Genomic DNA, 12,124 nt, shown 5'->3' with positions numbered 1-12,124 from the left:
TAAGGTGTAAAAATTGGCAACTGACCCTAAATAACGAAAAATGTAAGGTCATCCACGTGAATGCTAAAAGGAATGCCTTAAACTTCAGTTACACGATATATCAGTCAAATCTAAAGGCTGTAAATTCAACTAAATATCTAGGAAGTACAACAACGAACACCTTAAATTGAAAAGAACACGTAAAAAATGTTGTGGGGAAGGCTAACCAAAGACTTTGTTTTATTCGCAGGATACTTAGAAAATGTAACAGATCTACTCAAGAGTCCTCTTTTAGAATACTGCTGCGCAGTGTGGGATCCTTGCAACGAGAAAGATTCAAAGAAGGGCAGCACGTTTTGTTTTATCGCGAAATAGGGGAGTGAGTGTCACTGAAATGATACAGGATTTGGGGTGGACACCATTAAAACAAAGGCGTTATTCTTTACTCCAGAATCTTATAACGAAATTTCAATCACCAGTTTTCTCCTCCGAATGCGGAACCGTTTTGCTGACGCCGACCTACATACGGAAAAACGATCATCATAATAAAATAATTGAAATCACAGCTCGCGTGGAAAGATATAGGTGTTCGTTTTTTCCGCGCTCTGTACGAGATTGGAATAATATAAAATTATTGTAAATGTGGTTCGATGAACCCTCTGCCAGGCATTAAATGTGTTTTTCAGCGTATCCATGTTGATGTAGGCTTCCAATTGATTTCATTCCTAAATGATAAACTTTGATATATTTCTTCCTGTTTCGGAACATGTTTGGTACTTCTTTATCTTGTTGAGTTTAATGTGCTTCTTCTTTTACCCAAGATTTCATTGCTGTTATTTTCCTTACACATACCTTTTCTTTTTGTTCCTTGACTGAACTATCTTTTGCAGCCTACGAAAACTTCAAACTTCCATCATTCCTCAGTACTCTGTCTCGAGTCTGCGTAACTGACGGTGCGCAAATATCCCTATTTTATAAATCCAGCATTTGAGTACGAGAGCATTTAGCGGATTCCAAAAACGTTCACAAAATTTGAAACTTTTACATAACTTTTATTCGGTACCACCCTGTCCCCACCACAGATTCTCCCATCCCCGGCACCTCCCCACCACAAAATGATGAAAAGAAAACTGTTTACGCTTATTACATTACATATATCTTCATGATCAGATACTATGATTTATTTTATTCCTTCTGTACTGCCACCTCTATTCGCAACACACTTTGCAGATGGTGTCCGTATACAACTGACGTGACTTAAGTAATTAGATACCTCCTAATATCGTGTCGGACCTGTTTCTGTCCAGCATAGTGCAGCAACTTGACGTGGCATGGACTAAACAAGTCGCTGGAAGACAGCTGCAGACATATTGAGACACACTGCCTGTACAGCTGTCCATAATTGCGACGATGTTGCCTGCCCACGAATTTTTGCACGAACTGACCTGTCGATTACGTCCCATAAATGTTTCAAGAGTGGCCAAATCAATGGTTATAGTGGTTTAGAATGTTCTTCAAACCAATCGAGAAAAAATGTGGCCCGATGACATGGTGCATTCGCATTCAAAAAAGTTCCTTCGTTGTTTAGGAACGTGAATTCTATTAGTGGCTGCAAATGGTCTCCAAGTAGCCGAACCATTTACAGTCAATGGTCGGTTCAGTTCAACCAAAGTCCATTCAATGTAAACGCAGCGCACACAGTTATGGAGCCACTACCAGCTTGCACAGTACGTTGTTGATAAACCTGGTCCATGGATTTGTGGGTTCTGCGCCACACTCGAACCCAGCCATCAGGTCTTACAGACTGAAATGAGGACTTACCAGACGAGGCCACGGTTTTCCAGTCGACTGAGGTCCAACTCATCTGGTCACCAGCCCAGGAGAGACTGCATGCGTTTTCATGCTGTTAGCAAAGTCACTGGCGTCGGTCGTCTGCTGCCACAGAATACTAACGCCAAATTTTGACGTGCCGACATAGCGGATATGTTCGTCTTATGTCTCACATTTATTTCTGCGGTTATTTCACGCTGTGTAGCTTGTCTGTCCGCACTGACAAAAAAAAAATTGGTTCAAATGGCTCGAAGCACTACGGAACTTAACATCTGAGGTCATCAGACCCCTAGACTCAGAACTACTTAAACCTAACTAACCTCAGGAAATCACATATATCCATGTCCGAGGCAGGATTCGAACCTGCGACCGTAGCAGGCGTGCGGTTCCGGACTGAAGCGCCTAGAACCGCTAGGCCAGAGCCCGAACTCTACGAGAAGACCATCGGCCGCTGCGTTGTCCATGGTGAAGGGTAATGCCCGGAATTCGGCATTATGGGCACAGTCTTCACACTGAGGATCTCGGAATATTGAACTCCTTATCGATTTCCGAGATGGAATGTCCCTTGCGTCTAGCTCCGAATACTGCTCCACATTTCACATAAATCACCTGAGCTCAAAGACAGCTCCGTCAATGTACTGCCCCTTTATACCTTTTGCACGAGATGCTACTGCTATTTATATACGTGCTTATCGCTATCCCATGACATTTGTCAACTCAATGTATATAACTGAATGTACCTGCAAAATTACGCCGTTGTACGACATACATTTCAACAGCTATACCGTAACAAGTATTGAGATGTGCGGAAAACTTTCTTTTGCTTAATATGGAGCGGAAATTACCCAACTACACACATCAAAAAAAGTTTTGCATCACCCCCAGTTCCCAGAACTCCTGAAGATAGACGTTGACTGTGGATATTGTATCACACACAGTCCCTTTGACTGTTCAGAGATGTCACTAAACACGCAGAAAAGATGTAAACAACCCTGCATGAGCAGCGCCTATTAGACGGAGGGTTACCGACAGCCGTTCATTTCCAGTCATTCCACCAGGAAGGAGGTACACGGCTCGTGTTGTCTTTTGTTTGACCATGCCTAGACGGTCAACACCCCGGTTCGAACGCGTCCACATTGTTACTTCGTGCCAGGAAGGGCTCACAACAAGGGAGTGTCCAGGCGTTTCGGGGTGAGCCAAAGCGATGTTGTTCGGACATGGAGAAGATATAGATGTTGTGGGTTGGCAGGAGAGCCAACACCGGGTACTAGAGGAAGCCGAAAGGCACGCGTTTTAGCTCACGCAGGCTGGCGTGAGGTCTGGAACAGGACAAGGAATTTAGACTTTAGAAAAACGGACGTAGCTGGTGGAATACTTAACTTTAATCCATTAATGATGAGCGTCGCTCTTGACGGTACATGATTACAGTATCAATAGTAACTGGTACTGGCGCCTTGCTAGGTCGTAGCAAATGACGTAGCTGAAGGCTATGCTAGCTATCGTCTCGGCAAATGAGAGCGTATTTTGTCAGTGAACCATCGCTAGCAAAGTCTGTTGTACAACTGGGGCGAGTGCTAGGAAGTCTCTCTAGACCTGCCGTGTGGCGGCGCTCGGTCTGCAATCACTGTTAGTGGCGACACGTGGGTCTGACGTATACTAACGGACCGCGGCCGATTTAAAGGCTACCACCTAGCAAGTCTGGCGGTGAGACCACAATAGAGAAACAGGAACTGTCGATGACAAACCTCGCTCAGGGCGCCCAAGGGCTACTACTGCAGTGGATCATCGCTACCTACGGCTTATGCCTTGTAGGAACCCTGACAGCAACGCCACCATACTGAATAATGCTTTTCGTGCAGCCACAGGAAGTCGTGTTGCAACTCAAACTGTGCGCAATAGGCTGCATGATGCGCTGATGCGCAACTTCATTCCCGACGTCCATGACGAGGTCCATCTTTGCAACCACGACACCATGCAGCGCGGTACAGATGAGCCCAACAACATGTCGAATGGACCGCTTTGGATTGGCATCACGTTCTCTACACCGATGAGTGTCGAATATGCCTTCAAACAGACAATCTTGTGTTCAGAGGTAACCTGGTCAGGCTGAACGCCTCAGACACACTGTCCTGGCTGTGCACTAAGATGTGGGTTTACTGATGTTGTGGGGTGGCATTATGTTTGGCCGACGTACGCCGCTGGTGGTCATGGAAGGCGCCGATACGTCTGTACGATACGTGAGTGTCATCCTCCCACCGACAGTGCAATCATATCGGCAGCTTATTGGCGAGGCATTCGTCTTCATGGACGACAATTCATGCACTTATCGTGCATCTTCCTTCCTTCAGGATAGTGACATAGCTCGTCTAGAGTGGCCAGCATGTTCTCCAGACATGAGTCCTATCGACCATGCCTGGGATAGATTGAAAAGAACTGTTTATGGACGACGTGACACAGCAACCACCCTGAGGGATCTACGCCGAATCGCCGTTGAGAGTGGGACAATCTGGACCAACAGGGCCTTGATGAACTTGTGGATAGTATGCCACGACGAATACAGGCATGCATCAAAGCAAGAGGACGTGTTACTGGGTATCAGAGGTACTACCTCTGAAGGTCTTCCTGTATGGTGGCACAACATGCAATGTGTGGTTTTTATGAGCAATAAAAAAGGTGGAAATGATGCTTATGTTGATCTCTATTGCAATTTTCTGTATAGGTTCCGGAATTATCGGAACCGAGGTGATGCAAAACTTTTTTTAATGTGTGTGTATTCTTCCAGTGCTGCGTAAAGATAACACCCAGCGACGTGCAGTAAAATTTACTTTCATGTCGTTGCTAAACTTTTTCTCGCTTACATGCTTAATGTCAAATATTTAACCTATTAATGCTTTTCCAAAGTAACCAGACGTTTGAAGCTCTCTTACACGTAGGAGTTCAATTCTTTAAAGAGTAAAGGATATACTGGTGCAATATAGACGCGAACAGCTATCCGAATATGAAACTGTCTGTTGTAAACCGGTAACGCCGACAGTTATTTAAATAAATAGCGTTATTAACGGTGAGTGGTTGCCATTATATTCTTTTCTATAATCAGGTTGTACATTGTACGCAGCCATAGTCTCCCAATATCAGTTTTCCAGAAAATAGCAGTACATCTGGAAAGAATAAAATGTGTTGTTGTTGTTGTGGTCTTCAGTGCTGAGACTGGTTTGATGCAGCTCTCCATGCTACTCTATCCTGTGCAAGCTTCTTCATCTCCCAGTACCTACTGCAGCCTACATCCTTCTGAATCTACTTAGTGTATTCATCTCTTGGTCTCCCCCTACGACTTTTACCCTCCACTCTGCCTTCCAGTACTAAATTGGTGATCCCTTAGTTATGTGATCTACCCATCTAATCTTCAGCATTCTTCTGTAGCATCAAATTTCGAACGCTTCTATTCTCTTCTTGTCTAAACTATTTATCGTCCATGTTTCACTTCCATACATGGCTACACTACATACAAATACTTTCAGAAACGACTTCCTGATACTTAAATCAATACTCGATGTTCACAAATTTCTCTTCTTCAGAAACGCTTTCCTTGCCATTGCCAGTCTACATTTTATATCCTCTTTACTTTGACCATCATCAGTTATTTTTCTCCCCAAATAGCAAAACTCCTTTACTACTTTAAGTGTCTACTTTCCTAATCTAATTCCCTCAGCATCACCCAACTTAATTTGACTACATTCCATTATCCTTGTTTCGCTTTTGTTGGTGTCCATCTTATACCCTCCTTTCAAGACACTATCCATTCCGTTCAACTGCTCTTCCAAGTCCTTTGCTGTCTCTGACAGAACTACAATGTCATCGGTGAACCTCAAAGTTTTTATTTCTTCTCCATGGATTTTAATACCTACTCCGAACTTTTCTTTTGTTTCCTTTACTGCTTGCTCAATACACAGATTGGATAGCATCGGGGAGAGGCTACAACCCTGTCTCACTCCCTTCCCAAGCACTGCTTCCCTTTCGTGTCCCTCGACTCTCATAACTGCCATCTGCTTTCTATACAAATTGTAAATAGCCTTTCGCTCCCTGTATTTTACCCCTGCCACCTTTAGAATTTGAAAGAGAGTATTCCAGTCAACATTGTCAAAAGCTTTCTCTAAGTCTACAAATGCTAGAAACGTAGGTTTACCTTTGCTTAATCTTTCTTCTAAGATAAGTCGTAGGGTCAGTAATGCCTCACGTGTTCCAACATTTCTACGAAATCCAAACCGATCTTCCGCGAGGTCCGCTTCTACCAGTTTTTCCATTCGTCTGTAAAGAATTCGCGTTAGTATTTTGCAGCTGTGACTTATTAAGCTGATAGTTTGGTAATTTTCACATGTGTCTACACCTGCTTTCTTTGGGATTGGAATTATTATATTCTTCTTGAAGTCTGAGGGAATTTCGCCTGTCTCATACATCTTGCTCACCAGATGGTAGAGTTTTGTCAGGAATGGCTCTCCCAAGGCTGTCAGTAGTTCTGATACAAAGATGTCTATTCCCGGGTCCTTTTTTCGATTCAGGTCTTTCAGTGCTCTGTCAAACGCTTCACGCAGTATCATATCTCCCATTTCATCTTCATCTACATCCTCTTCCATTTCCATTATACTGTCCTCAAGTACATTGCCCTTGTATAGACCCTCTATATACTCCTTCCACCTTTCTGCTTTCCATTCTTTGCTTAGAACTGGGTTTCCATCTGAGCTCTTGATATTCATGCAATTGGTTCTCTTTTCTCCAAAGGTCTCTTTAATTTTCTTGTAGGCAGTACCTATCTTGCCCCTCGTGAGATAAGCCTCTACCTCCTTACATTTGTCCTGTAGCCATCCCTGCTTAGCCTTTTTGCCCTTCCTGTCGATCTCATTTTTGAGACGTTTGTATTCCTTTTTGACTGCTTCATTTACTGAATTTTTGTATTTTGTCCAATGTAGTAAGTAATAAATTGCGACACGACAGTTGGAGACGACGACACATGACTCACTTCAGTCTGTGCAAACTTACTGCCCTACCGTTACTTATTTCGTCGGCGTACGCCTGTCTCATGCCGTGACGAGTTCTCGCAGCTCACAGACAGTGCTGTATTCCTGGGGGATCGTTGGCACAGCGCGAGAAAGTGTTTCCCCTGGCGACCCCTTCGCGGGAGGCTTGGAGGCCACAGCAGGTGCCCTAACACAGACGTGTCAGCATTCTTCACCCGCCACGCAGGGGGCGACAGCATTCAGCATCTGGGAGGGTTGCACTTCAGATGAGAAAGGATAAAGGAGAAAGGACGAAAAGCAAGAGTTGTCAGACAGTCGCCAGGAAGGGGCTCCGACGGATGGGAACAACAACAAGGCAGTTGGAGAGAAAGGATTCGCATTGTAACTCCGACACACATGTTTCCTACAAACGCAAGCGTTGTAGACGTTAAAACAACTCTATCAAAGTTTCTGCTTTCCATTTTCTCATTAAATAGGCTACACAAAGCACGGTACAACGGAACAATTCCTGGTAAAAATAACTATACCTTAGTTTTTGTAAAAATCTTAAACTTGGCTGCGATTCAGCAACTGTATAAATTTAAAAGAGGTTGAAAAATCAGCTAACCGTTTGCAACCAAAGGGCTAAATAACTCGTTGGTTGCCACTGCCTGCCTGTCATTTTTCAGTGTCTTCATACTGATTTTTGTTTTTCGTCGTCTAAGGTGCTGCAGTCATGGACTGTGCGGCTTATCCCGGCGGAGGTTCGAGTCCTCCCTCGGGCATGGGTGTGTGTCCTTAGCAAAATTTAGGTTAAGTAGTGTGTGAGCTTAGGGACTAATGACCTTAGCAGTTAAGTCCCAAAAGATTTCACACACATTGGAACATTTTGTTTTTCGTCCTTCATTACCTGTAGACTGGAATTCAGTTTGAAACGTACAGTGCATGTTAAAATTTGTAAGCACGTTTTTCTTCCGTTTTATCTTATTTTGGATTATGTTGGATCAATAATTTTTTTATGTTCCGTTCCTATCCTTCAGCCCAGTATTGTTTCATTCTTTCTGATCTTGCTTTACTTTTGCTTGGAAACCTTCTCTCTCTCTCTTTTCCTGACAGTGTTTTCTGCTACTTGATGTTCGTTTCTTTTCTGTTTCCTCAAACCAGTTTTGCTCGAGATTTTTGTTATGGAAGTAGTCAAAAATTATTTTGATTAACTTATTTTGATCCATATTGAGGATATGTCCATAAAAATCAAATCTTCTTTTTCTCATCGTGCCAGAGAGTTTTTCTGTTATTAGGTACAGGGTTTCATTTATGATACGAATTAGCTTGTCGTTATATGAATGGAGGACCTAGGACTTTTCTCCGTATCTTCTTTTCTCTGATCTTCAGGCTTTTGATGTGGGCATGGTTGGTGACGGACGGTGTTTTGACTGTTTATAGTATTTCCACTCTAATTACCATATTAGTCTTACATTTGCTTTCAATGAGAGGGTGAATAACAGGGGACGTAGGTTGTAAGTGCTGTTCTGAGGTGAAGAAGTTGGCACAGTAGACGAAATCGTGTCAGGATGCATCAAGCCAGTAAGACTTTTTGTTACGTATTTGGTGAGTTGAAAGACCAATACAACTTGCAGAGTCTGTTGCCTTTTTCTCGAAGGGCTCCCGAATAATCCATTCTCCAAGATACTGAATTCATTGAGGTTTCCTGTTTTTTGTTTTTGTTTTAAAATGCTTCTCACGGTTTTTTATGTTTATTATTATTTTGGTCTTTTCGAAGAAGATTTTAAGCCCTTCGTTTCCCTGATTGTTTTTGTAGTTAGAGGGTGTGTTCTTTGGCTTCTTCATACGTGTCGGCTAGACGTATTAGCAACTATTGCAGAAAATTTCGTATATTTCGTTTAAAGTGTGTCGCGGCTACAGTCAGTAATATCGTATAAATATTTTATGACAAAAATGTTGGGTGAAACGAAGTGATAGAATGACCACAAGGACTCAGTATTAGGTAAATTAGAATGCAGTCTACCATTAACTAGCAGGAGACCAGGTAACTGCAGGTTATCTGCAGAAGGGAATGCATGCAAGACATTGTTACGTCGTGTATTTGAATCCTGCTCAAGTGGTGGAATATATCTAGGGCCAGATCAGTCGGGGATATCAAACCTATTCGAAGGAGGGACGCGCGAATGTTCATAGGTGTGTTTCACTTAAAAGAGAGCATACCTGAAATGATGAAATATCCAAACTGGCAAACACTCAAAGAGAGAGACCGTGCATCTGTCGAGAGAGTGCATGGGAACCTTCTATAACAGATTTTGAATAAACGGCTAACCAGTCGCACAGAATCATAAGAGCAGACGCGCTTTTCTATTCTATTCGTGCATGCAACAGGAAGACAGTTCAGTTTAAGGAACAATAAAATGTTCCCTCTTCCATTTGGAGTCGGACTGTGTTCCTTCCGTTTTTGCAAATAGTACAACCGTACTATTGGCAAAGATAACTTTGTCACGCTTTTGATATTTCGGGAAACTGGAACTACGATATGCGGAACCAGAAAATCCAAAGCCCTACCGTGATGCAGTTTTTATGTTGTTTAAAAACTGTCCTTTTGTAACCGTAGGGTGATACCACAACCGGACTTGTCATTCTGATAACACTGCTACTACACCAGTTTCGTGGAAAATTAGCATTTGATTGATCAGGCAATTATAGTTGCTTTCAAGTTATAAGAAAGAGAATTCATACTAGTGGGTAATTAAGAAAATCATAGCAGTAAAATGCATTTAGTCGTTTTACTACCCCCTGAGCAACACAACTCATTGACTGATGAAAAAATGGCTCTGAGCACAATGGGACTTAACCTCTGAGGTCATCAGCCCCCTACAACTTAGAACTAGTTAAACCTAACTTACCTAAGGACATCGCATACATCCATGCCCGAAGCAGGATTCGAACCTGCGACCGTAGCGGTCGCGCGGTTCCAGACTGTAGCGCCTAGAACCGCTCGGCCACCCCGGACGGCAAATCATGTGAAAACTACACTTGGTTAAAAGTAGCTATTTTTAGTTTTTATCGCGAGAGCAGTTTGGTTCTTGTCGTCATCATGACTTTCCTTAATTAATGTAAAGTATGGATGCAAGGATTTAATTTTTTAGAGTGCTTTGTCATTGTTATAGTCATGAAAATTGAGAGAGAGAACAAAAGTCATTTAGGAGGGCAAGAGTATAATACAGGCAGTCCACTGTGCTGCATAAGTATTCTCCACAGCAAGCGCAGATAACTAATGTCGTGTGTCTGTTGAGTGACACACTGTCGTTCAAGGTTGCGCGAAGTAGCGTTACACCAGCGGACTAAATTTGTATTCGTACGGTTCCGAGTACCGTTCTGGGCCATGCTTCGACTCGCTTTCACTGGATGGCTTCACTCGACTGAACAAGCAGCCTTTCGCGCTCACTTCTGTTAAATGAGAGATGACGTAAGTGGCACGAAAGTTTCGTTTGATCAAAATAGACACCAAAAATGTGATTTTCTCCGGGAACCTATAAACACTTTCATTCCTTTCCCGCGTAATTCAAATGTTGGCGGAGCTGCATGAAAATCTCAAATCATTTGCCACTTCTGGAACCAGCGGGGAACGTTATCATGATTACACGTTATCATGGTTACACGGAATTAATTCAGATGCTAGTTATTCAGCCAAGCAAGATCTGAACGTGTAGTTCGGTTGTTTTCCTATATATTGAATGTCGCAAACCTGACCCATTCCTCAAATATACCGCAAATCTCGTAACAAAAAATGTGAGTAATCAGTTAAAATAAGTAATTGCGATTTTACAAACTGATACAAATTATTTGAATTAAAATTCATTGCAGATTCTGTATTTGATAAGAAAAGATAGGAAACAATTCATTACATCACAGACATTCCTTCACAGACATTTGATCTTATTTTTAAGTGCATATTAATGTGTCAGCTCGCAGACTCCCAGTAATAACAAATCTATCGAGGGGTTCCCTTTACAACCATTGTAAACCAGAAATACTTAACGACCTTAATGAATTTTCTATAACAGTGCAATACTTAGGGTAATTTCGTAAGTGATAAATACATAAATGTCGAAGACCTTAATACCTAAAAACCGTAAGGGCAACTTGCTAGGGAAAAATACTTGTAACTATAACTGTGTGACAATTTGATTCACATATTCCAATTTTTTATTCTCTCCACTGTCTTTCACAGCCTGTTCTCTCTAGGCAGATGTAAATCCCTTGGAGATATATCATAAAATGCCCGTTAAGTAGCATCTCTTCTGTGAAGCTTTCCGCATACTTCCTTCTTTGAGTACACTTGCCAGTCTTCGTAATTTCTGCTTTGGTGGTTCATTCTTTTTTAACGCCTTCTGTAGATTCACCTCTCTATTTTTCTCTTCTGGTAGTTTTCTGAGACTGTCATTTCACCGTGGAAGTCATAATATTTAAAAAATTTGTTTATTGTCTGAATCGATAAAAAATGTATCGTTTTACAAATACCACTGTCCTTAAGCATCTACATATGTACTCCGGTAGCCACCAAGCGTTGTGTGGCGGAGGGTACAATTCGTGCCAAAGTCATATTCACCCCCCCCCCCCCCCCGTGTGTTCCACTCGCGGATCGCACGAGGGAAAAACGACTGTCTGAACGCCTCAGTACAAGCTCTAATTTCCCTTATCTTTGAATGGTGATCATTGCGCGATATGAAAGTTGGTGGTAGTAATATATGCTCTACAGCCTCGGCGAAGATCGGATTTCGGAATTTAGTGAGCAGCCCCTTCCGTTTAGCGTGTCGTCTATCCTCAAGTGTATCCCACTTCACATTTCTATGAGTTTTGTAACGCTCTCGCGATGGATAAATGTACCAGTCACGAAACTTGGCGCTCTTCTTTGGACCTTCTCATTGTCTTGAAGCAGACCCAACTGGTAAGGGTCCCATACAGACGAACAATACTGCAAGACTGGACGAACTAACGTATTGTAAGCAATTTGCTTTGCTGAAGGACTGCATCGTTTCAGGATGCTACCAATAAACCGCAATCTAGAGTTCGCCTTACCCGTTACTTGTGTAATCTGATCATTCCATTTGAGATTATTTCGAATAGTCACACGCAAATACTTGACTGATGTTACCGCTTCCAAAGACTGGGCATTTATTTTGTACTCGTAGATTAATGGGGATTTTCGCCTTGTTATACGCAGTAGATTACATTTACTAATATTGAGAGATAACTACCAGCCATCATACCACGCATTTATTTTCTGAAAATACTCATTGATTTGTTCACAACTT

This window comes from Schistocerca cancellata, chromosome 9 (assembly GCF_023864275.1).
Source record: "Schistocerca cancellata isolate TAMUIC-IGC-003103 chromosome 9, iqSchCanc2.1, whole genome shotgun sequence".
In the NCBI taxonomy this organism is placed as follows: Eukaryota; Metazoa; Arthropoda; class Insecta; order Orthoptera; family Acrididae; genus Schistocerca; species Schistocerca cancellata.
This window is presented reverse-complemented; position numbering follows the sequence as displayed.